We start from the raw sequence: 25662 nt of genomic DNA on the forward strand, positions 1-25662 counted from the left end.
TCTTCACATATAATTAACGCTCTGTGTCAATAAATTATTCATGCTTTTACAAAAGCACCACATTTCACATTCTATTAAAAACTGAATTGTTTCTGTTATTGTCTGTGTAATAAGTTTGGTGTTACATCTCAAATATGTCTTCTAGTTAAATAATATTTCTACAAGAACAGTTTAATTCATGTTCCTTAAAATGACATATTTCCCCTTACCGTCTTTGAAAGCTTTCGTGCATTCCAACTATTCATAGGGTTTATTAATCCTCTAATTCCAATTAGCTGTAACCTATTGATAAAGGCTTCCCGACATGTGTTGACAGCTTAGCATTTCTGCTCTGCAAACTTGCTGGTGCTCATTCAGTTTGACTTGCAGATGCTGGCTTCTGCACATGGAGGGTGTTGATGGGAGTTTTCTTCTTGTGTTTTTTTCTTTGATGTTTGGTGAGGGCTCGCCTCCGACTGAAGGTTTTTCTACATTAGTTACATTCGTAGGGTTTTCCCCCTGTGTGAATTCCCTGATGTTTTGCGAATGTTGACTTTTCATAGAAAGTTTTCCCACATTCTGGACATTTGCAGGGTTTCTCTCCTGTATGAGTTCTCTGATGGACCACAAGGTTGAATTTCACACAGAAAGATCCCCAGTACTCACTACATTTATAGAGCTTCTCTCCTGTGTGGGTCCTTTGATGCTGAATGAGGTTTGATTTCACACAGAAGGTTTTCCCACATTTGTTACGTTTATATGGTTTCTCTCCTGTGTGAGTTCTCTGATGCGCTGTGAGGGCTGACTTCTGGCAGAAGGATTTCCCACTTTTGTTACACTCGTATGGTTTTTCCCTGGTGTGGGTCCTCTGATGTTCAGTGAGGTTGGACTTCACAAAGAAGGACTTTGCACATTTGTTACATCCATAGTGTTTTTTCCCTGCATGCTTGCTCTGATGTGGAGTGAGGTCTGTTTTCTAATGGAAGCCTTTTCCACATTGATTACAGTCATGGGTTTTCTTTCTTTTGTGAGTGCTTTGATCTTGAGGGAGGTCTGATTTACTGCTTAAGGCCCTCCCACTTCCTTTACAGTCATTGGTTCTTTTCCTCAAGTGTGCTCTGTGATGCTGACTGGGTTTTGACTTCTTGTAGGAGGACTTTGCACATTTACTACCTTCAAAGCTTTTCTCTCCTTTGTTAAGTCTCCGATTTTGAAAGAGATGTGACTTCTTTATGGCTTTCTCATTACATTCCCTGGGTTTTTCTGTTGTATGAATTTTCTGATGTTGGGTAAGGCGTGACTTTTCATGGAAGGATTTCCCACGTTTATTACAGTCATAGTTTTTCTCCTGTGTGAGTTCTCTCATTCTGGGTGTGGCCTGACTTCTGCAAGGCTTCACTTTCATTATAGCTGTTGGGTTTTCCGTCTGCGTGCATTTTCTGATGCTGAGTAAGGTTTGACTTCTTGCTACAGGATTTTCCCGGTATATCACATTCAGAGTGTTTCTCTGATGTGCACCTTTTGACTTTACGCATGAAGATTTCCCACTTTTACTGGATTCACGTGGCTTCCTTTTCCTCAGGGTGCTAAGACAAGCATTGAACTTTAACTTTTGCTTGAAGGCTGTTCTGTAGTTATTACCTTCAGAGGGTTTCTCTCCTGTGTGATTTCTCTTGTAGGTAGCCAAGGCTGTGTTTTGTGAAAGGCTTTCCCACAATGATTATATTTAAGAAGCTGCTCCAAAGCTGAATTCTGTTGATGCTGAATAAAGTCATCATTATGGCTGTGGGATTTCTTCTTTTATCATTTTCACAGGGCTCGTTCACTGTATGAGTTTTCTCATGCACAGTATCAAGGAATCCACATCCACTGAAGTCATCAGGCTTTTTTATTACATGGATTCTATTGCTAATAATTAATTCTGAGATACTTTTCAAGCTTGTGCCAAATGAGTCACGTTGATGGGTTATTTTTCTTGAAAGCATTGGGTTTGTGGCCATAATAAGTTCTTCTCCTAAGCTTTTACTTCTCTCCTTGGTCAATGTTTTGTTGTTGCTGAATAAGGCTTGCCTTGAATATTTACCTTCATTTTCTGGGCTTCTCTCTTTCATGTCATTGACTTTCTGGACTTCTAGAAATATTAAAAATTAACATACATCATAAATATTAACACATTTCTTAAGGACTGGGGTTGTACAGAAATGCCCTATGTTGAGTTGATTCTAGGTCTTAGACACAGTCCCCTGGGATGAAAGAACCCTTAAACAAATATTTATTCTACTCTTTTGGTTTGCTAACATGAAAACAAAGATAAAAACACATACAATAGTAGAAAAATGGAGAGAAAGCTGAAAATTAATACAAGTAACTTTGGCTTGTTACAAATAAGACCTCCAAATAGATAGAGAGTTTGAAGTAAAGCCCAAGGAATGGTGAACTGAGAACTAAAGGTGTCGGGAAAGCAACTGATCCAAGGATGGAGGAGAGTCAAAGAATGGTGTGAATTAAGGGACACTGAGCAGGGAGACAAGGAAGACCGAGGGGTGACCGAGGGAAGTATCAGAGCAAAGATTAAGTTTGGGGCAGATGAAAGACTGGGACCTTTTCCTCCTCTGCTTTATACTTTAATCACTGCAGTAGGATCCTCACTACCATCTAAATGCTTCCAAACTCTTCCTCCTCTTTTCCATCTTGTACACCAACTCACAACTAAGTCTATGACATCGTTACTCTCCTCTGTTCTAAAGGTCAGTCCTGGAGTTCTGGCTCCGTCTCTCCATTCAGCTGTGATATGGAAAAACAATGCCCAAAGAGAATGTTAAAATACACGAGAGGACAAGCCATGCTGGCAATAGGATCCACTTCACCTCTGTATTCTGATGGTTGGTCTACCATTGATCTATCAGAGTTAATCAATAGTGATCTGTCCTGATTGACAGCTCGACTTCCCACTTTCAGTCTGCTGACTGATTTTACCAGTTGATTATGGCCTGTCACAACACTAATTTTTAATTCCACTTTTATATCACGTTTCTTCCTCACTGATCTGTGAGAACTCAAGTACCTGACTATTAATCTCGATCCCAGGACCTTTATTAATTTTCATCTTTAAAACTTGGGGCCAAGGGCAATTATTGTTATCCTCTGCTATTCTCATTTTATGCAATAACATAAATTGCATGCTTAAAACCGTATGACTTTTCTGTAGCAGATAAGTAGAATCAGTACACTAGCAAAGAAAATTTGATGTTGAATGTTTATACTTTGAGTTCATACTTATTTCATATGTTTGAATTCACGATACCAGTTCAAATGATCATCCCACAAGTCTGTAATATTGTCAGCCTCTATCACACCAGGGTGTTTAATTTCACGCATTGTGTATCTCCAGCCACAAACCGCTCTCACGTTCTCCATGGAGTTAGCACACATTCCGTCCTCAGCTCTGCTCAGCACCCACACATCCTTCAGCACAATGCAACTTTCCCATTGTTTTAAAAAAAATCTGTTTTAAGTCCCATTTGTGGTAAATATTGCACATAAATACGGTCTGTACAGTATGTTCCGACGCTCTTCCCTAAGCACTTCTACTTTCACGATCAAGCCTAGTTTCCTAGTTTCCATTGCTTTGGGCAGTTTCTCCACCGTTCTGTTTTATTACGTTTGGGATTTCAGCTGTCTCCAACCTACAATAAATATGGAGTTGACTTTAAAAAAAAACCTTTTCCTTGTGGCCTTTGGATAATTTTCAGGAAAAGAAAGAATAGTGCCAACTTCACACTTGCATGGGCGTATGGGAACTCACTCGTTCCTTCTAAAAACACTTTGACACGTGGCCCTTGGGATCCCGCTGTCTCCTGGCTCTCTCCCTATTTGTGGGTGCTCTGTCTCAGTCCTTCTTGCTAGAATCCTGTGTCTTCCTGACCTCCAAATGGTGCTTGAGGGTATAGTTCTTGACCTCTCCTTTGACCTATGATCTCACTCAGAGCAGAGTTTGGTCTTTACCAGGCCTATAAAGTTTTGCCCCCAGCAAACTCTCTGCTGTCATTTGCTACGTTTTCCTCAATAAAGCTCTCTAGTCCCACAGACTTCCTTGCTGTTCCCTGATTACAGCAAGCCGACTCCCATCTCAGAGACTTGGCACCTGCTGTTCCCTTGATTTGAAACATTTTCAGTTAACTCGTGACTCACTCCATCCCTTTATTCAAAACTCCATTCCACTTTTCGTGTGTGTTCAAATGTTCACCTCCTCAAAGAGGCCTTCCCTGACTTCCCTTCTAAAACATCGCTCCCTGTCAATCTCTATCCCCTTCATCTGTCTTTAATTTTTCAGAGTGCTGATCACTACGAGACCTGTTATGTATTTCCCTGCTAACTGGTTGTATTCATAGGAGTAGAGGCTTTGCTTTTGTATCCCTTGTGCTTAGGACTGGTGCACAGCAGGCTCTTAATAAATAAATATTCGTTGAATAAAAGAATATATCATTAAATGCATATCTACAGAGTGTTTAGCACTGGAGGGAAGGTGAACAACGGCCATTATGGAACAGAGAGGAAAACAAAGAAATAAAGGTCTAGGATGAAAAAGGCAGCAAATGGGTTCTACAAAAACCAAGCAAATCCCTGTAAATGTCCAATAGAAAACTAAAAATTATATATGAAAGTGATATTAGGAGGCTGAACATAAAAGGTATGGTGATCATTTGTCTTCAGTCATGTCTAAAATTGGAGCCACTGTAGGAGATTTCTCAACCACATTTCCAAGATCCCAACCCCTGAACTGGTCCCTTGGGATCCAGTTTCTACCAGTTGCCTCTGTCTGACCTCATCCACTCACCTGGGTTGCTCTGACCTGGGGATTCTCTCTTTAATACCCATGGTTCTTCTCCTTGCTCCAACTTGAATATCAGCTCAGGTTTGGTCACACAGTGCCCTCTTATGGGAAATGACATGAGACTTGGCAAAGTTTCTTAGGGTTCAGGCTCTTTAAAGAATCAGAAGGGAGAAGCTTTAGAAGCTGTGCCATGATGGAGCCCTCATCAAAGAAGAAGACTCTTTCACCAGGGAGGTGAGAATATAGTTCTTTCAAGTTCCCTTAAAAGGATCTTTGAATCCAAACTCTCAAGCCTAAAACTCACAAGAGTCTACAGTGATTTTGTTCCCAAGATGGGAAGTGCATGCTATTAGGAGTGGTGTGGGGACTGTGCTCACCCAGGGACACCAGGTGCCTGTAGTTCTCCAGCATCACATCCCTGTACAGGTGCCACTGAGCACAGTCCAGCAGCTGCCACTCCTCTGGGCTGACGTCCACAGATTTATCTTTGAACAACATTGATCCCTGTAATAGCCCAATCCTGCTCAGTCTAAAGTGCTCAAGACCAGACGGCATGAGAAATACATGTGGGAGCTAATCCTAGTGTGAAACATTTACCAGGAAATGTTATGAAGGATGTCTACGTACCATTTTTCATGTTATACTTTGTGGGAGAAACAGAAATCACAGCAGAAATAGTCTGCCTCTATATTTATTTATAGATTCATAAAACAATTTAAGTTCCTCTACCTGCCGAGAACTGTTCTAGTCTTGGAGGATGCTAAGGTGAATAAGACACTGGTCCTATTCTTAAGGTGTTTATAGACCGATGAGGAGAATTTCTACATAAACATACACATGCAATAGTGAATTATGGGAGTCATGAAAAAAATGTGTGGACAGGGTAGAGCGAGGTCACAAAGGGGAAGGAGGGTTAAATCTCTTCTTTTTTTCAGGGTATGCTTCATTGAGAAGGTAAAGATTTGATTGCACACCCACTGTGAATTTTGTGTGAATAAAAGACAAAGATGTAGACACTCTAAAAATGCACATTAAATTAAGGGAATTGTAAGTAGGACCATGTGATAGAATAAGGTCAGAGGCTTTCATGAGTCATAGAGCAGTAGGAGGTATTTAGCGGTCAAACGCAGAGAAATTCTGGACTTTCTCCTATAGACCAGTGGCCTCCAAATATTCAATCAGTAAGAGTTTCTGGGAGTTTCTTATAAATTACACTATATGTATATGACTCTTCAAGCCACACACCAAAAGTAAAGCCTAACTTTTCTAATTTTTTAGATACAAAAGAAACATAAAAGGGCGTTTTAATACTTTATTTACATACCACATGTGACTTGATTGTGCAGCTCTCTGGGGACAGACATCCCTACTTTGGAGATTACCTCTGACGACAATGGGGACATATAAATGACACAATCAAAATTATAATGTGAAAGTAACTCTAGAAGCAGAGTGGGGGGTGTTTTAAAGCAGTGGCTCTTAATCAGACATAATTTTGCCATCCATGGGGGATTTGGCAAATGTGGGGAGACATTTTTGGTTGTCACAACCAAGCAAAGGGTGCCACTGGTGGGTGGAGTCCAGAAATGCCGCTAACCATCCTACAACACATAGGATGGCCTCTCCAACAAAGAGTTATCTGGCCCAAAATAGCATTAGCGTTGACGTTAAGAAAGCCTTTTTCCAAGGGAAGTCGGAGAGGAGGGTAACAGACAATTATAAGAGACGACCACCTATTTTTAATGTAGTAGCTAAAGGACTTAGAGGTGGGGGCTGATGATAAGTGGGATTGATCACTAATTGGTTATGGACTGAGAGAACAAGGAACATTAGTCCCAGTAACCGCATGAGCAGCTGGGCCAATGCTGCTGCCGCGTACCGAGACGGACAAAACAGGAGCAGGAACAGATTGGACAGGAGAGAGAAATAGATCTTGGACATGTTATCCTTACGGCATCTGTGACGCATCCGGGCAGAGAGGTCAAGGTTTCAGCTGGAGCTCAGGAGAGAGATGCAGGATTCGGACACATTTTTGGAACTCAGGAGTAGCTCAGTGGTAGCTGAAGCCATCTGCACAGGGAACTTGCTCACGAAGAACATGGAGACCAAGGACACAGAGCCTGGGGGACAGCAGTGCAAGGGGAGGGGGCCCTGGTGACTCAGAAGGAACAGGAACCGGGAGTTAGCAGTTGTATCTGCAGCATCTAGAACAGTTCTGAGGTCCAATGCTGCTCAATAAGCAGCTGTCAAATAGATGAAGGATGTCTCGGACGGAAGCCACTGGTGGTGACAGTTTTAAGAATAAGTGACACTCCTTACTCGATGCAACGGGCTGGGCACATACACACCTTTATCTTCTCTGCCTCCGTAATGACAGCAGGGAGAAACATAAAAACACTACTGTGTTTTTCAGAACAGAGAAGCATTGGGGAAGAGGGTGCCAGCAAGTGAGAAATGGTGACAAGTTTCTGAAGATAGAGAGGAGGAGGGAGATAGAGGAAGCACTGTGTTCACCCCTGAATAGAGTGTGGCAAAGTCACAGGTTCTGTTCAGAGCCTGGCGAGACCTCCCAGCTGCTCAGGAGCAGCTGCGACAGGGAGCTGAAGTGAGCGTGGGGCCGGCCGCAGAAGAGGAAGCAGGAGTAACAGAAGGACAGCCACCCCCCTGGGTGGTCCCTTACCCCTGAGAGGGGCTGGCTGAGGGTTAACACTCAGGAGACTAGGTCTCTATAAAAAGCAGGAAATTGCCTCCAGGGGTCTTCATGAACTTTGCGACCCAAGAAATAAGCAGAGCACTGTGCTCAATACCCTGATATGGACGGTCCCAGCTTTTCTTTTAAGGCAACTCTAGGGAAACAGACTTAATACGCTCTGCCATCAGGTAAGGCACTGCTGCCTCTGGCAAGGGAAAGGGGGTCCCCTTGAGTTTTGATCCCCTCTGTACAGCCTAAAGAGAAGCCTGTCTGTACATGTGTTCCAACAATTCATATAGAAGACCCCAAGTCGGTCCTTTTGTTCAGGGAAAAGCTTGCCAAGGAAACAGGCCTCTGTGTTGCCAAGTAACACACATCAGCTATCTAAATTGATATAATGAGGTTTTTACCTTTCTGTTCACACAGGAAAAAAAAAAAAAAAAAAAAAAAGGCTTAGATGCAGGAGGAAAAACAACCATCTGAAAAATAAGCCTCCAGAACAGACTTATAGACTGTTAAACAAATTTAATGTCAATAAAAAGCAACAGGCTAAAAGGTAAGGACTGAAACAAGGAGACTGAAGACTGTGAAAACAGGTGGAACCCCGATACTGAAGAGAGTAACTGGTGTCCCCAAATTGATGTAAGAGTCTTACTCCCCCACCCCCAAAAAAATGATAGAAGAAAGAGAAAATTTAGCCCTTTGCAATCCCTCAAAGAGGAAGAAAGCAAAATAATAATGTAGGAAAAAAGTCAGGAAATGAATAAAGACAAAGAAAAACTATTGACAAGAAAGTGCGGTTCCTAAAAATGCAAAAGAACTCCTAGATTTCACTGAAAAAAGAAAAATGCGGCCATAGGTAAATGACCCACCTTGGGTGTGCTCATTTTCTTCTGCGCCTGGAAAAGTTCAGAGGAGCTGGAGAAAGGACAGAGAAAGGATGCCATGGGGACCACAGTGTGCCTTGGAGGTCCTCCCAGCACTTGCCCAGCTGACACACAGCCAGCCACACAGCAGGATGGTGTCTCTGACCCCTTAACCCTGGTCTCATGATGGAAGAGCTGGGAGAAGCAGACTTTTCACTGGGGAGAGTAAATATTTTTTTCTTATTGTTTTTTGTTTTTTGTTTTTACAATGGATAGCCTCCTTTGATTCAATTGCAAACAAATATATCAATAAAAGAAGGCAATGTTCAACTAATCATAGCGTGGCAAGGACAATGTGCCTTACCTTTGGTCCGTTAGTAAACATGGTGCATTCTGAATTTTTTGATGTCTGGGATTTACTTTAAAATAATCCTGTATAGGAATGTGGAATAGGGAATTGTGTGTGTGTGGGGGGGGAGGAATAAAGATGAGATAAAATGATCCCTATATTGAACATTGCTGAAGCTGTGACAGGTACATGGGAGATAATACATTACTTCTTTACTTTAGTACGATTTGAACATTTCCAGTAAAATGTGTAGCAGATGATGCAACAACAAAAACCTGACAGAGATCTGTTCACTTGCTTTGCTACTCATATTTTTAATTCCTTGAGGTTAAAGAATTCATAGGAACCTCGGACAACAGCAATGGGTGTGCTTGGAGGAAATGTAATTTTTAGGAGAGGGATTTGTTCTCCTTTGGTTGCAGGGTCTCCAAAGGATTTTTTATTAAGAAACTTGTTTTGACTTGACTGAGGCACAGTGGACAAAACAGTGGCTTGGGATTTGGAGTCAGGGGGCCTTGGCGCTCCTTTTGGTTCTGCCACTAACAAATAATGTAAACCAAAATAATAATAATCCAGGCTTAATAACCTTAATGATATGGACAATAGTTGTATAGTGTTTACTATGTAATGGCATTGCTCTAAGTACTTTGCATACCTTAGCCCATTTATTCCTTAAAATAATGCAAGATGTAGGTATTATTATCACTCCTATTTTATAGAGGAAATTGGGGGGCGGGGAGTTAAAGTAATGTGGTAGAGCTAGGCTTCGAACCCTGGCAGTCTGACTCCAGAAACCTGGTACTTAACCCTATGCTAATGACTCCCTTAGGCTCAATATTGCTCCCTTCTAAAATGAGGCAGGATTATATAACCCCTGAAAAACCGTCCTGTACTCCTATGAAGGCAGAAATGGGGGGTGGGTAGCATAACACTAAATTCCAGATGTGGTGATGTTTGTGGTTTAAGGGCAGGGCAGAATCTGGGAAGAGAGACTGCAGAAGTGACGTGGGGCGGAGTTTTTGGGAGGCCTCCCTCCCAGAATGAGGATTTCCTCTTCCCTCGAAGTCCACCTGTTGCCCACCATCCTCAGTCCAGCTTACTCTCTCTTGAAAGCTGGCCCTCACCTTCACTGACTGACAGTTCTTAACTTCTGGTTTGGTGATATTACTCAAGGCACAGTGATCAGGACTTGCTTCTGACCAAGCAAATACAGAAGCTGTTTGTTTCCTGGATCTCTACCCTGTAGCTGTGGTAGCTGTATCTGGGGAGGGCAGGGATCTCCCAGGTGGGAGTGCTGTTCCTGGTGTGCCCACCTTCTTTCCTCACGAGAGCTGGGTGATCAGGACTATTTGCACCTGGCTGCAGGGGGTAAATTCAAATAACTGGAATCTTCAGCCCAGGTCCACTGCCTCTTGGAATTCACAGTCCTGAATGACAGTTTTCAGTGTGGTTCCCAGACCAGCAGCATCAGCATCACCTGGGAACTTGATAGACATGCAAATTATTGGGCCCTCCAGGGACCCAATACCTACTGAAGCAGAGAAACTCTGCGGTGGGACAGGGCCAGCTGTTGAGTTTTAACGAGCTCTCCAGGTGATCCTTTTTTTTTCTCCCCTGGTGATTCTGATGCATGCTTGAGAACCACTGCCAGAAATGTGGCTCTGTCAGCTGCTGCAGGCACGGGCAGGTAGACAATGAGGGAAGAGTCTAGAAGCCTCAATTATGCAGTAACAGATACCAAGAAATCTCCAAGAGCCTCTAGAGAAGACTCAGCATAGACTCCAAGTTCGTTTTTGTGGCTCCTAGGGACATGCCACTCTGCTAAGTGCTGTGAAGGCCATGCTGCTGGGCCGAACCCTGCATGGGACTTGGAAATAAACCTGTGTTGAGATTTGCACTCCAGCTCCTTCAAGCACTGGCTGGGAGACTTCACCTCCAGAGTCTTGGTTTACTTCTTGGTTAAAATGGGATAATTAATACGGATTTTACAGGAGGTTTATGAGAATAAATAATATACTTAATAAAAAAGAACAATGAGGAAGGCAATCGACATCTCCCAGGGGCTTAGTGAATGTCAGGACCTGTGCTGAGTGATGTACAGGCGCTACCATATTCAAGCCTCAGATCAGCCATGAGACAGGTTTGAGGAATAATGTCATTGTGCTGATGGAGAAACTGTCTTAGAGGCTCATCATTTTGCCCGTGGAGACTCCGTGGCTGGGCTAGAAGTTGAACCCTCCTGTCTTAGTCCAAACTCAGACTGAGCAGAGTGGCATGTCCCTGCTGTACTGCAGACCCGCCACCTGCCCTTAGCCGGCAGGCCTGTAATAACTGTTACCAGAATCCATTCTCCTCTCCACTGGGTATGGTGATTTGACTCGCTAATGAATGGTTGGCCAGGGCACATGCAAATTCGAGGAGCTTCTGGAAACAGGCCTTTAGCATTTGGAGGCAGTTTCTCAGTGCACTTTCTTCTGACCCAGAAACCCAGGTCCTTATCCCCTCCGTGGGACCTGCTGGTCCGAAGCGAAGCTGCTCTGTCCCTTGGCTTCCTCGAAGGGCAAATGCAGAGCAGGCTGGGGAGCAAGTGCTGTAGGGGCTCAGTCAGCGTGGGATTCGCGCAGGTTTTTGCTTCCACCAGCCGTGGGCACAATCCTACCCCAAACCTGACAAAGCAAACCTCCAACTACTCGGTTCTCACCTGTAGTGCGCAGCCTTAGTGCAGGACGCGGTCACTGAGCGCGAAGCTGGAGACAAGAGAGCAGCGAACACCGAGGAAGGACTGCACACGCGCAGAAGGAGCTGCGAAGGCCCGGTTCTCCGCGTTCTCCTCCGGCTAATCCATCAAATCCAGGGCTCCGTTTCCCATAAGTCTCCCCGCCCCTCACCGTAGGAGTGTCATCAGACGTCCCGCCTTATTTTCGTGAATTGGGTGATTGGTTGTCCCAAATCATCCCTGCTTCTGTTGGGGGCCCTGGTTCCTCCATAACCCGCGGGATCTGAACCTGGCTTCACCTGCAAGCAGGGTCACTTCAGATTCAAAGCTGCCTTGAGAAGAACAGGCGTTATGTCTACTGCACGTATGAAAACATAAACATTTAACTAAACTACTAGATAATACAGACCGGCAATAGAGTTAAATACAGACCAGCAAGCTTCCTCCTGGGAATGCAAACATCTCCAAACTGGACTTCAAGAGTGATAGATACTCCAAAACTGTAGATAAAGGGCAAATACACATCAATCAAAGGAAGAGTTGGTCAAAGGAGTACACTCATAATTTCCTCTCCCAGGAATGACCATGCTAGGTAATACTTTTATTAAAATAGGACCCGACAAGTTCAATGTGTTGATTTGATCTTTACATTAAACGTGTGATTAATCATTTTCTTACTCCTACCTTTTCATTTTGAAAATGTTCAAGTGTACAGAAAAGTTACAGAGATGATTTATTCTGAATGAACACCTGTAAACTGTTTAGATTCACCAGTTGTTAGTATTCTGCCACTTTTGCTCTCTCTGTCTGTCTCCTCTCACCATTGGAGAGTAAGTTGCAAACATGAAATATCACCCCTAAAATTAGCATGTATGTCCTAAGAAAAAGGGTATTCTTTTACATAACCACAATACAATGATCAATTTCAAGAAATTGAATATATATTATAAAATATGTAGACTATATTCAAATTTACCTGTTGTCACAGTGATATCACTTATAACATTTTTTTTCTGATCCAGGATCCAATTCAGAGTCATTCATTACATCCTTCTGTGATACAATTTAGACCCTTTTAATCTAGTTCCTCAGCCTTTGTCTTTTAATTTTTAATTTTTATGATATTGGTAATTTTGAAGAGGACAGACTAGTTGTTGTAAAGAATATCTCTTTATTTGGGCTTGTCTGGTTGTTTCTTCATAATTAGACTCAGGTTGCACATTTCTTGGCACAATGTAAGGGCTGTTATGCTCTCAGTAAATCACACCAGACCAGTTTCATACACCTCATGTCACCATATCAACTGTTTCTCTTATGTCGACGATAGTAATAGGAAATAAGTTCCATTCACAGTCATTCAGTATCTAGGACTAGGGGAACAAAAATTGGGCGGAAATTACACAAAAAGTACTACTACACTCTACTGTGTGACATTAAGGATGTGCATGGAAACATGTACTGTTTTCTTAAATAACAAGACTCAGCACTCTTTAACAAAATTCCAATCAAAATCTCAGTGAGTAATGTGACTTCTTTCTTTCTTTCTTTTTTACTTTATTTTACTTAACAGAACACATCTAAATTTCATCTAGAAGAACAACAACAAAAACCCATAGAATAACACCCAGGACTTAAAAATCAGAGTATTTACTATAAGACATGAATAATGTATAATATTAATATTCAAAAGATTACCTCTGGCTCCTTAGAAGAACAGGTACAAACCCAAGAGTACATAAGAATTTAGAGTATAATGATGGAATTTCCAAGTGGAGGGAGGGGAGAAAGAGGTAAGCAGGAAATCTTGTTAGGAAACTAGAGGCAATGGGTGGAGAGGGGAAGATTGTTTCTCTCTCGTATATACACGTTGTAATACATAAATTTCACGTAGACTCTTGATTTAACATTTTAACAGTAAACCACCAAGTACGTAGAGGAAACATAAAATAATTTTCTCATTTAGTCTCTTGGTAGGGATGGCCAACTGTCAAACCATAAAAGAAATGACTGCCAAATTTTACTCTAGACAAATTTAATACCTTACTTTCGGAAAAAAAAAAATCAAGTGAAAAGCACTCAGCAAATGTATTTGTTACGTATGTGAAAGAAATGGTTTATTGACTTCATTTAATTATCTCTTACACATTTATAAAAGATCACACTACCATAAAAATGATCTATGGATATGAAGGGGAAAGTAATAAAAGAAAACATGCAAATGAGGAATAAATATGTGAAAGCAACCCATAAACTATGAATAAAAAATGCAAATGTTTTTGGCCTACACCATTGGCAAAGATTATAAAGAAAAATGATATCCAGGGTGGGCATAAGTTTGGGAAGTGTTCATTTTCATGAATTTCTATTTGGAATATAATTTACAAAACAATTTGGAGGCCACTCTACCAGGGTTTAAAATGTAATGTAGCAATTCTATTATTAGAAATATGACCTAAGAAAATAATTTTCCAAAGATAGATGTATAAGTACATTTCTTACAGTTTATATTAACAGCAATACATTGTCAAAAATAGAAATGTAAAAAAGAGAAGAAAAGAAAAGAAAAAGAAAAGGAAATAGCTGTAGGACTCTATAAGGTGGGATATTAGGTAACCATTAAAAATTATAATGCAGAGATATATTATTTGACATGGGATTTTTATAATACATTTTCAAATGAAATGCTCTTTATACAAGAATATAAGGCATTAATTAATTTTTTTTGTAAAAACCATACATGTTTCCTAAGGTATAAAGACAAATGTAAAAACCAAATGCAGGATCAAAACTGGACCAAAAAATTGAAAAATTACTCCCATACATAACAACAGAGTACTCTATGCAAAGATTTTGTTTATAAAGACCTGGAAGATTTTGTTTATAAAGACCTGGAAGAATTCAAAACCTGAATCATTAAATACTAATATCCCCATAGGAATAGATTTATAATAGGGAAGGTATATTCTCAGGGAGCACACATTTACATCTATTGTGAAATGTATCTGCTCTAATGCTGCATTTCTTATTATCTCAGCATTAGCTCTGATGTTGTATTGAGCATTCTTCACAAAATTAACTGCACACTGCATTATGGGGTTTAAGTGCCTTTGTAGTATAACATCCAGTTTCTACTTCAAAGTAATTTGTCTTCATGAATTTTGAAATCCCTTAAGAGCATGACCAATTAATGAATATTTGAATGAGAATGGCGTAGTAATTAAAATATATTAAAATTTAATAACAGTGCATGTTAAAGTAACTGCCAAAGTTACAAAATCATTCAGAGTATTCTAAGGCTTTAGTAACAGTGTGCTTAATCAAGAACACTAACAATCCTCGGCTTAATTGTTAAATGGGTACGTTTTAGCTCATTTGCTAAAGTGATGTAGCCAAACATCAGCGATACAAGCACAGTTCCCACTTAGTACTCTTCACTGCTGTAAGTTATGTGGTTCCTTACCATTTTTGGAAATGTTGGTAAACTTGTAGTGTTCTGAAAATTTGCACCTAATACTAACAGTATACGTGATCCTAGACAATCATTTCCTCTTTCTACCCTAATTTTATTGCTGTTTTAAGCAAGGAGTAGGACTTAGGTAACTTGCAAAGTTCTCTCCGGTACTACCTTTCAGTTCTTCCGTATGTAAGAGAAAGACTTTTCTTTACCTTGGCCAGAATGGAGGGAAAAATATCACTTCACCTCTATGAGCCTTCCTAGAGTTATTTATTAAAATAAGGATTTAAGCCCTAACCTTATGACTTGTGAAAGTTGAGATATCTAAGCAAAGAGGTTTGTAATAACAATGCTAATACTGATTGGCTGTCCATGTACCTTTTATACACTAGGAGATTTGCACAGAAGTACCTGGGGACCTTGTTAAAATGCAATGGGGGTGGGGCCAAGACTCTGCATTTCTAGCAATCTCTGGTGTTGCCCATGCCACTGGTCCCCCACCACATTCTGAGTAGCAAGGTTCTAAACTTTTCCTTCTTACCGTTTAATCCTCATAATGACGCCTTCATTGTTTGAGAGAGTAAAACAAGAATTACACAGATTAAATACCTGCAAGGTGAGATCGCATCTCTGTGGCAGATGTGGGACTTGGAGCCAAGCAAGTTTGTTTCCATAAACCACACGTGATCATCATTATCCTGGTCTTATCAGGAAAACTCAAAAAAAGTAAAGAAAGAAAGAATATTAATAGAGATAGAAGTTATGAAAACTGAAAATTCTGGAGTTGGAAAGTACCTTAACTGAAGTGCATATTTCACTAGAAGGGCTCAAGAGCAGATCTGAGCAGGCAGAATTTGGCAGAAAGCAAGTGTGAAGGTATATTAGTAGAAATGACCTAATTTGAAGGACAGAAAGAAAAGAGTGAAGAAAAATGAACAGAGCATCAAAAACCTGTGGAATACCATCAAGCACACTAATATAGGCATAATAGAAGTCTTAGAAGGAGAGGAGAGAAGGAAAAGAAAAATATTTGAAGGCATAATGGCCAGAAATATCACAAATGTGGTGAAAAACAATAACTGCATATACTAGAAGCTGAACAAACTCCACATTACAAAAAAATACAGAGAAGTCCACAAAAATATATATCATGATCAAAATGTTGAAAGCCAGAGAGAATCTTAAAATCAGCAAGAGAAAAATGACCTATCTCATAGAAAAACAACAATATAATTTGCAGCTGACTTTTCAAAAACAATGGAGTCCAGAAGCAATAAAATGATACTTAAAAAGTGCTGAAAGAAAAAAAAATCTGTCCACCAAGACTCATATGTTATTTCTGGGAAGTATTCAGGCATTCTAGATCATTTTACCCCCTGCATTTATTTTTTTTCTTTTATTCTGAGGTTTAGCAGTACTTTTACATTTGTCTTAATCTTAATATTCTTTTAAATCCAATCTGGATTTTTCAAAATTATTCACAGACTTCCCATTTTACTATTTGTCTTTGCCTGTATTATTCTTCTATTTATACCCTCTATTGTATTTATATTCAGTAGACCTATTTTATTTTTAAAGTTAGCTCCTGATCATGTTTTGTGTTAGCAATTTCTTATCCATCAGTTTGAGACTAGAGTGCACTGTCCGTGCATGGTTAGGATGCTGGCCAAGTAATAGGATACTATGCTAATTACGTTTTTTGGTAGTGGTGGAGAGTCTTACATTTACTTTTAATTTTTTTTGTAATTTGTTTTGTTTTATTTCATGAAGCAAAAACCAAACATATTTTTTAGCAACTAAGTAAATCTAAATAGAAAGACAAATGATACCAAACCGTGGCTATTGTAAATAATGCTACAATAAACAGAGGGATACATATATTCTCTCTCATTAGTATTTCGGGTTTCTCTGGATGTATTCCCAGAAGTGGAGTCAGAGGGGAAGGGGGTTGGGGGCTGGGTGGAAAAGGTGGAGGGATTAAACAAGGAAAAAGGAAAAGCTCAGAGACACAGACAACAGTGTGGTGATTACCAGAGGGCAAGGGGGTGGAGGAGGTAGGAGAGGGTAAAGGGAGGATAAGTGGTGATGGAAGGAGACTTGACTTGGGGTGGTGAGCACACAATACAACACACAGATGATGTATTATAGAATCGTACACCTGAAACCTATATAATTTTATTAATCAGTGTCACCCCAATAAATTCAACTTTAAAAAGTCTTTTGGGGGAAAAAAGATCAATGATAAAACTTAGTATCAAATTAACAAAAATATGAAATATCAGTAGAACCCAGGGGTTGTGGAAATTGTGATAGCAATGATATACCCATGTGCATATGAGAGTTTAGAATACAAATTGATAAAAAATTACTTGAGTTTTGTGCTTTAAAATGTGGCAAACATATAATTTGATACCTCTTTGAAAAAGCCTTATTCTAGGACTTTAAATATATTATATTGATTGTTAAATTCACAAAAATCTATACACAAGTTAGTGAATCACTCTTTCTATTAACAAATGGATGCAATTCTAATTTTATGTAATAAATCAATGGGTAAGTCTAGTATGGCACTCTAATTATTAATATTCAAGTAGCATTAAAGTCAATGTACTATATTTATATGTAACCACATATTAACTCATTAAAATCTGTGGCTAAAAGCAAAACTTGAAAGTAAACACCAATCAACACTTTATTGAGTGTAACATTGTTTTGAGTGGAAAGTTTTTAATAGATCATTCTTAGAGAAAATATTATTTTCAGTTCAGAGAAAAAATATGTCAGTGCCTTCTTATTATTTACAAAAACACTGATGTTGCTTTTAAATACCTTCAAAATGCCTATGCATTTAGCAGCCGCACCACACCCTCTCCTCCCCTATATACTGCCACTTTTCAATGACATACTGTCACTTCCTCAAACCTACAGCCACTGTATCCTTGTATCATCCATGTACACAAACAGTAAGTCATTGTGATTTATATTGTGGTGTGATAGTCTAGTTTTATTTTACTCTCTTACTGTCTCCCCATTAACATGCCAACCAACTTTGGATTTTTTCTTCCGAATTTTTAATGATTTTGTGAATGCCTTCAGACAGAGCTCACACTTGGAAGTACCGCAAAGATTTCACACTGTAACGCAATGCCATGTGATGGCTGTAGGATGGCAGTCAGTCCCATCTCACACTTTACTTGATGTGAGAAAATGCATGCAGCAGAGAAACCATACAGATATGATGAGTATGCAAAGGCCTGTAAGCATCCTTCATCATTCACTGCTCATCAAAACATTCATGCATTAGAACAACTCTTTGGCTGTAATGATGGTAGAAATACTTTTACCAGAGCTTCTAAGTTTATGCATCATCTGAAAAGCATACAGGACCAAAACTGCACAAATGTGATGCATGTGACAAGGCCTTTAAATTTCACTAATTCCTTATTGGACATCAGAGAGTTCACCTGCAGAGAAACCTTTTCAGTGAGATGAAGGTGGAAAGGCCTTTAGCCAACAGGCAACCCTGAAATGACATAATAGGATTCATACTCCAGGGAAATGGTACCTTTGATGATGTTTTGAAGCTTTTTGAACCCTGGAACACTCATACTGACCCAACATCACACATGTGTGATAAATGTGAAAAATGCTTTAAACTGTACTCACCATTTAGTGACCTTCAGAGAACTCATACTGAAGAGAAGTCCTTCAAATGTGATTCATGTGGAAAGAGGCCTTTTGCCCAGAAGTCCTGAAACAGCATTAGAAGTTAACACGGGAGACAAAGGTTTTCATTGTCACACGTGTGGACATGATTTTAGCAGCAACTATGATCTTATCCAGCATGGAAGAACTCCTTGGGGAGAAAAGCCATATGGATATAGCCAGTGTGACAAGACCTTCAGAAATGCACCTTATTTAGCTGTCGAAAAAGGACATAATCAGAAGCGAAACCCTTCATTTGTAATCAGTGTAAAACAGCTTTTAAAAGAAGGTCATATCTTGTTCAACAACAGAAAACTCAAAGAAATAGAATTTCTTTTTTAAAAAAATAATTAATTAATTTACTTGTTGTTTTGTTTATTTATTTATTTTTAGAGAGAGAGGAAAGGAGAAAGGGAGAGAAACATCACTGTGTGGTTGCCTCTCATTTGCACCCCCAACTGGGGACCTGACGTGCAACCTAGTCATGTGCCCTGCCTGGGAATTGAACCAGTGACACTTGGCTTGCAGGCCGACGCTAAATCCACTGAGCCACAGCAGCCAGGGCTTAAAATAGAATTTCTAAAGCTATGATAAATAGGTCTCTAGGAACCACATCTTCTTTACTGAACACCAAATAATTCATCCAGAGAGACCCTAACTATAGCTAAATATCTACCCATACTGATTATAGTATTCAATTGTTCTTCATGAAAATTCATGCTATATGAAAATTTAAAAATACAACCAGTGTATAAAATTTAAGAAATATGATTACAGGTGTACATTCTACCTTACTTTGTGTGTGCCTATGATTCTTGGAATGGTCCACCAGAAAAATGACTGAGAATATTCAGCCTAGAATCTGAAATAAGCCAAAGTATTGCCTTTATCATATTTCCTATACTGAGAGAAGAAAGCTAAGAAGAAGACTGAAATAAAAATACTTAACTTTATTTATTAAGATAATAAATTCAATCATGAATAAATTTCTTAAAAACAAAGGCAATATGTTAAATGATAAAAAGATTTTGTGTGGAAAACTGTATACCCAATACAAGCAGACATAAATAAGTGATGTGAACTCTATATTTCTGGGATTAAAATTATTGAAGAGGCCCTGGCCAGGTAGCTGAGTTGGTCAGAGCATCATCCCAACATGCCAAGGTTGCAGGTTTGATCCCCAGTCAGGGCACATACAAGAATCAACTAATAAATGCATAAAGAAGTGAAACAACAAATTGATGTACCCCCCCTTCCTTTCTCTGAAATTAATAAATAAAAAAAAATTTTATACTACTGAAGAAAATTTCTATATATGAGTACAGAGGTAAAAAAGGTAATTGATTTGCTCCTTAATTTTGAAACCAAAGCTTAAAGAGTGATTGGTGTAATACAAATGTAATACAAATGAAAATGTTGGGGGTGCTGAAATGCTTCTGCTTTTTTTCTGAATGGCTGTAACATCTGTGACATCTGGCCTCATGGAATTATTATTAATCTTCTTAGATATATTTAGGTATAGTTTCCCTGTCCAGTCTAAGGCAGAGAGTATAATTTAACAAGTCTCTTGGGCCTGATCCCGATGCATAGACAATTTTGGGACTGTGATTCTCAATTACTCTCTCTTGTCTGTCACTCTTCTCTCAAATGTTGCTAAGGCTTCTACAAAGAAAATTTGGTTTTGTATTTCCAGACAAGGCTCACATATGTAATCCACTAATATCCTAAAGAGTACATATATACTTCTCCAAGTTAAAGTTCATACAGATATTCAATACTACACCCATTCTACTTGGATTGAATTCAAGTTGGAGAGACTGAAACTATAACTGCACTTGGCTGAAAAATAACTGAAATACATTTGAGAAATAGCTGAGAAAATAGAAATGAGAGTATAAACACACTCATGAAAATAGAGACATTCCTGGCCTGTGGTAGCTCATACATTCCTAAGTTAATGAGACAAAGGAAAGACTTAAGACTCACTTGCATCAAGCCCCCTTCGCCATCTTACTTTGGTTCCTAAAACCCAGGGCTAAAGCAAATTAAATGTCATATATGTAATCATGGTCCAAGATGTCTCCCATCAGTCCATCATTTCAATATTCGAATCCAAATGACAGGAAAGAAAGTGGGGAAAAAACTGAATATAAGACTAAAGAAACTTGTTCTGAAAAGTTGGCATTCCAACAGGCCATCACTAGACTTGTTAGAGTAATAAGCCCCTTGTTTAAAAAAAAAAAAATCCCAAACTAATATTCTTCTCCTATCCCTACATATTTCCATGTTTACTTGAGGCTTTCACTAACTGTAAGCCAATTACAGCCTCTGAATTAACTTTTTCTCTTCACTGTTTCAGAAGAAACAAAAAGGCATCTATTATAAATTTTTGATCATTCAAAATATCTTGATCACAGAAGTCCAGGTAGAATCATTTTGTGTTGAATTTTTCCAATATATTATTTATAATATATTCCTTTATAAATAATTTGCTACATCTAATAGGACAGTGTTTTCAACACAATAAAAATGATAGTCATGAATGATTTGTTAATATTTATTTGGAACTTCTGAATATTACAGTATTAAACACGTGTTCAGTTTTCTTTCAATTTTCTTTCAACTTTTGTCATTAAATTCTTTATATAGATATCCACGGTCACCTTTTTGAGGAGCTATTAAGCTATTATCCAATAAAATTGCTCTAGTGGAAAAAATTGGTCCGAGATTTTGGAAGGATGGATTTCAGATTCTAGTTTCATTACAAAGCATTGGGGAGCTATACCACGTCACCTAACTGGTATGTTCCAACATTTCATCAAAAAGTACTATCACGGGACTTGCGGTCAAGATGGAGGCATAGACAGACACTCTGCATCTCCCTCCACAATTAAGAAGGAATACAACTACCTCAAAACTAGAAACAACCAGAAGTTTCAGAAAATCAAACTGCGTGGAAGTCCAGGAAACAAAGATATAAAGAAGAAACACTCATCCAGACAGGCAGGAGGGGCAGAGCCTGGGTGGAGAGGACGCGGTGCGGTGGCAGCAGCAGCAGTCCAGCAGAAAGCACAGTCACACATTTTAAAAAGTCAGAAGGGACACCTGGGGAGTGTCCCCAGCTCCTCTGGACCTCGCAGCTCATAGTCCCAGCACCGGGGAAAATCAAGCCTCATTGCTTCTGACTGTGCATTACTGGTGGGGGTTGTGGTGGGGGGAGAAACTGCCGGTCTCTCAGCAGAGTCTGCTTGTTTAAAGGGCCCCTACGGTCCTAGAATGTCCGCAGACCCACCCACTCTGGGAACGACGGCCAGGGCAGCAGCTAGAGGGGCGCCAGTCCGGTGCGGAAGTGGGAACGTACCTGGAAAAGGGGCGAGTGCTGGGCAGGCAGCATTGTTCCCTCTCAGGCCCCTCCCCCTGCATACAGCGCCATAACGTGGTGAAACAGGTCGCCCTGTACTGATGAATCCCTAAGGCTCTGCCCCTTACAACGTAACAGGAACGACAGCTCTACCTGGGACACGGAGGCAAACAAACACAGGAGCCTGTCAGAATGAGGAGACAGAGAAGTATGGCCCAAAAGGGGGAATGGATCAAGGTTCCAGTGGGACAACTAAGCGATGAGGAGATAGCCAACCTAACAGATGAAGAGATAGACAGCGTAACAGACACAGAATTCAAAACACTGGTGATAAAGATGCCCACAGGCTTGACAGATATGCTTGAGTATGTCAAACACATAAGAGAAGAAGTGAAGGCTATGCTTAGTGAAATGAAGGAAAATCTACACAAAACCAATGGTGAAGGGAAGGAAACCGGGGTTCAAATCAATGATTTGGAATGTAAGGAAGAGAAAAACAGTCAACCAGTACAGAATGAGGAAGCAAGAATTGAAAAAAATGAGGAAAACTTCCCAAATTTTGCGAAGGAGATGGACATACAGGTCCAGGAAGCACGGGGGGTCCTGGGTGAGCTGGACCCAGAGGGGGACCACACCAGGACGCATCATGATTGAGATGCCAAAAGTGAAAAATAGAGTCCTGGGGGCAGCAAGAGAGAGGCGGAGAGTTGCCTACAGGGGGGTGCCTATAAGACTATCAGCTGATTTCTCAGAGGACACTTTGCAGGCAGGAAGGGACTGGCAAGCAGTATTCAATGTGATGAAAAGCAACCTATAACCAGGATTACTCTATCCAGCAAAGCTATCATTTGGAATGGAAGGGCAGATGAAGTGCTTCCCAGACAAGGTGAAGCTAAAGGAGTTCATCATCACCAAGCCATTATTATATGAAATGTCAAAGGGACCTACCTAAGAAAACAAAAATCCAAACTATGAACACTAAAACGACAACAAACTCACAACTATCAACAACTGAATCTAAAAAATAAAAACAAAATCCAACTAAGCAAACCAGAACAGGAACAGAATCATAAGTATGGGGATCATTTGGAACAATTCCAGCCTCACTGAGAAAACCAGACTGCGCATCTACCAAGCCTGCGTACTCAGCACTCTCCTCTATGGCAGCGAGACGTGGACCACCTACGCAAGGCACGAAAGGAAACTCAACAGCTTCCACATGAGGTGCCTGCGACGCGTCCTGCATGTCGCCTGGCAGGATAAGGTCCCCAACACCGAGGTGCTGAAGCGAGCCAATATGAGCAGTTTGCATGCAGTTCTTAGCGAGAGACGCCTCAGGTGGCTCGGCCATGTCAAAAGAATGGATGCAGGCCGTATCCCCAAAGACCTCCTCTACGGCGAGCTAGCAGAAGGCAAGAGGATGACAGGGCGCCCAAAACTGCGGTTCAAAGACATCTGCAAAAAGGACATGACACAATGCTCCATCAATCTCAACACATGGGAAGTTCAAGCAGACGACCGCCTAGCCTGGAGGCTCGCGGTCAGGCAAGGTACGTCACGCGCGGAGGCTGCGCGCAACGAGGAGGCGGTCCAGAAAAGATCGAGGCGGAAGCAGCGTCAACAGCAGCAACAACGGCCATCTGCCTTCACCTGTACCAAGTGCGACAGGGATTGTCACTCTCGAATCGGACTGCACAGCCATTCTCGGCGGTGCAGATAGACTCTCAGGAAGCTACGCCATCGAGACGGACGGCTGCCGACGATGACGACGACATTTGGAGGGTTATCAGCTGGGAAGGGGGAGGGGGAGAAATGGGGAAATGGTGCAGGGATTAAGAAGCATAATTGGTTGGTACAAAATAGACAGGGGGGAGTTAAGAATAATATAGGAAAGGGTGAAGCCAAAGAACATATATGCACGACCCATGGACATGAACTAAGGGGGGTGAGACTGCTGGAGGGAAGGGGATACTGGGCAGAGGGGAGCAAAGGGAAAAAAATTGGGACTATTATAATTACATAATCAATAAAATATACTTTAAAAAAATTTTACAAAAAGAAAGTAGTATCACATAGTATTATCGTTCTTCCTTCCAAGCAATAGGACCAAGAGCATATATATTAGAAGACTGGGAAAACCTCAGGTTGGTGGACAGAATTCTGAGAATCAACCTCAGCTGTTCAGTGTTCTCTGTCTCCAGCGTCTGGTCCGTCACTGTAACTTTTTAAGGCAGAGTTTACAATATTTGTCTGATTATCTCCATTCCTGCTGCCCCTGTCCCAATGCCTGACCCCATCATCTATGGCTTGGACATTTGTAAGAATCACAGACTTCAAACTTTAATCAGTAGTTCCTTTATTTCATTCTCTCTAGTTCCCTTTTCCATTCTCTTTAGGAACTATGACCACATTTACCATATTTCACCCACTGCCTTCACCTGTGATGTTTGCTTTCACAGAAATTCAGATCGTAAACTCAGGCAGCCCCTCACGGTCAGACCTTCGATCCTCCATCTTCCACCTCATCTCCACCTTCAATGTCTCTTTATCTTTAACTTTTCCATCAGAGAAACAATTTTCCTCTTGTTTTCTATTGGAGTATGTAAAAATTCATACTGATAAATACAGAGACGAAGAACGTGGATTTATTTCCGGTAAATTTCTGATACAAGCTGTCGTGTTGCCTATGGTAATAAAATGCAATTTGATCACTTCCAGGACAATTCCATCCAATTCAGTAAATGCTTGTTGGAAACAGACTCCTGAAGGTGTCAGTTGGTGGAGAAATTAAATTCCCTGGTTTCAAATCCCACATGCGCTCTCAGGCACATTCTCTCCTCTCAAATGCTCTCTCCCTTTCCTCTTATTCTGCCTCGGAATTACGTGTTCCCTCCCAGAAGGCTAAAAAAGAAGTGAAAGAACAGGAGTAGGACTTGGCCTGGGTGCTGTCCCCTGGGTGCGGCTGGCCTCTGCGTGGGCCCCCTGCTTGGCTTTTTCCTGCTACAGCGTCTGGTCTCCCTGGCCAGCCCTGGCGCACAGCAAGCATCCGGACCTGCCGTCTCTCCTTCACGGCCTCTGGTCCAGACATCCACGCCCTGTCCGCCTCATCCGAGCCCAGCCCATTCTCAGTCCTCATGTTACAGAAGGGGGGGGGGGTCCAAAAACCCCCAGAGCCTGCAGGTTGGGGGATGGGGAAAAGGAAGCAGCTTTCAGAATGCCTTCACATGCCTGAGGCTAGTGGCTAGTGTCTTTGTTACACAAATAGCTTGAATGCTTCCAAGGCCTCAAGGAGATGGGAGGGGTCTTGGACCGTGGGATGGTATGGAAAGAGCTCGCAGAGCCTGCCTGAGGTTCTGTGAATGGTCAGAACTGGGTGCCATGCCCACTGTGTCACAGGATGCAGTCAGGGATTTAAAAATAAGCGGCAGACATTTTAACCACACACACCATGCTGCTTTGAAAAGAAGGGTTCTCCATGCGGTTTGGAGAGGGGAACGCCATGCGTCTTTGGGTTCTCCATATGGATTAGAAACAGGGAACGCCATGCCGCTTTGAGAACACCTTGCGGCTTGGAGAAGGGGGAATACCTTTGTGGTTTTGGAAAGGCAAGGCTGGGAACTCCACATGGTTCTGGATTGAAAGCTGGCGGGCACCATAACAGAGACAAAGCCTCCCCAATCAGAATCGAATGATTGGCAGCTACTGG

At 40.9% G+C, this 25662-nt stretch overlaps 1 pseudogene; it reads right to left on the reverse strand.

The window, feature by feature from the left end:
• Window positions 1-349: 349 nt before the first annotated feature.
• ZNF334 (zinc finger protein 334) lies at window positions 350-8452 on the reverse strand (annotated as a pseudogene).
• Window positions 8453-25662: the final 17210 nt, after the last annotated feature.

Source organism: Furipterus horrens, unplaced genomic scaffold (assembly GCF_987537825.1).
Source record: "Furipterus horrens unplaced genomic scaffold, mFurHor1.1.pri manual_scaffold_8, whole genome shotgun sequence".
Lineage (NCBI taxonomy): Eukaryota > Metazoa > Chordata > Mammalia > Chiroptera > Furipteridae > Furipterus > Furipterus horrens.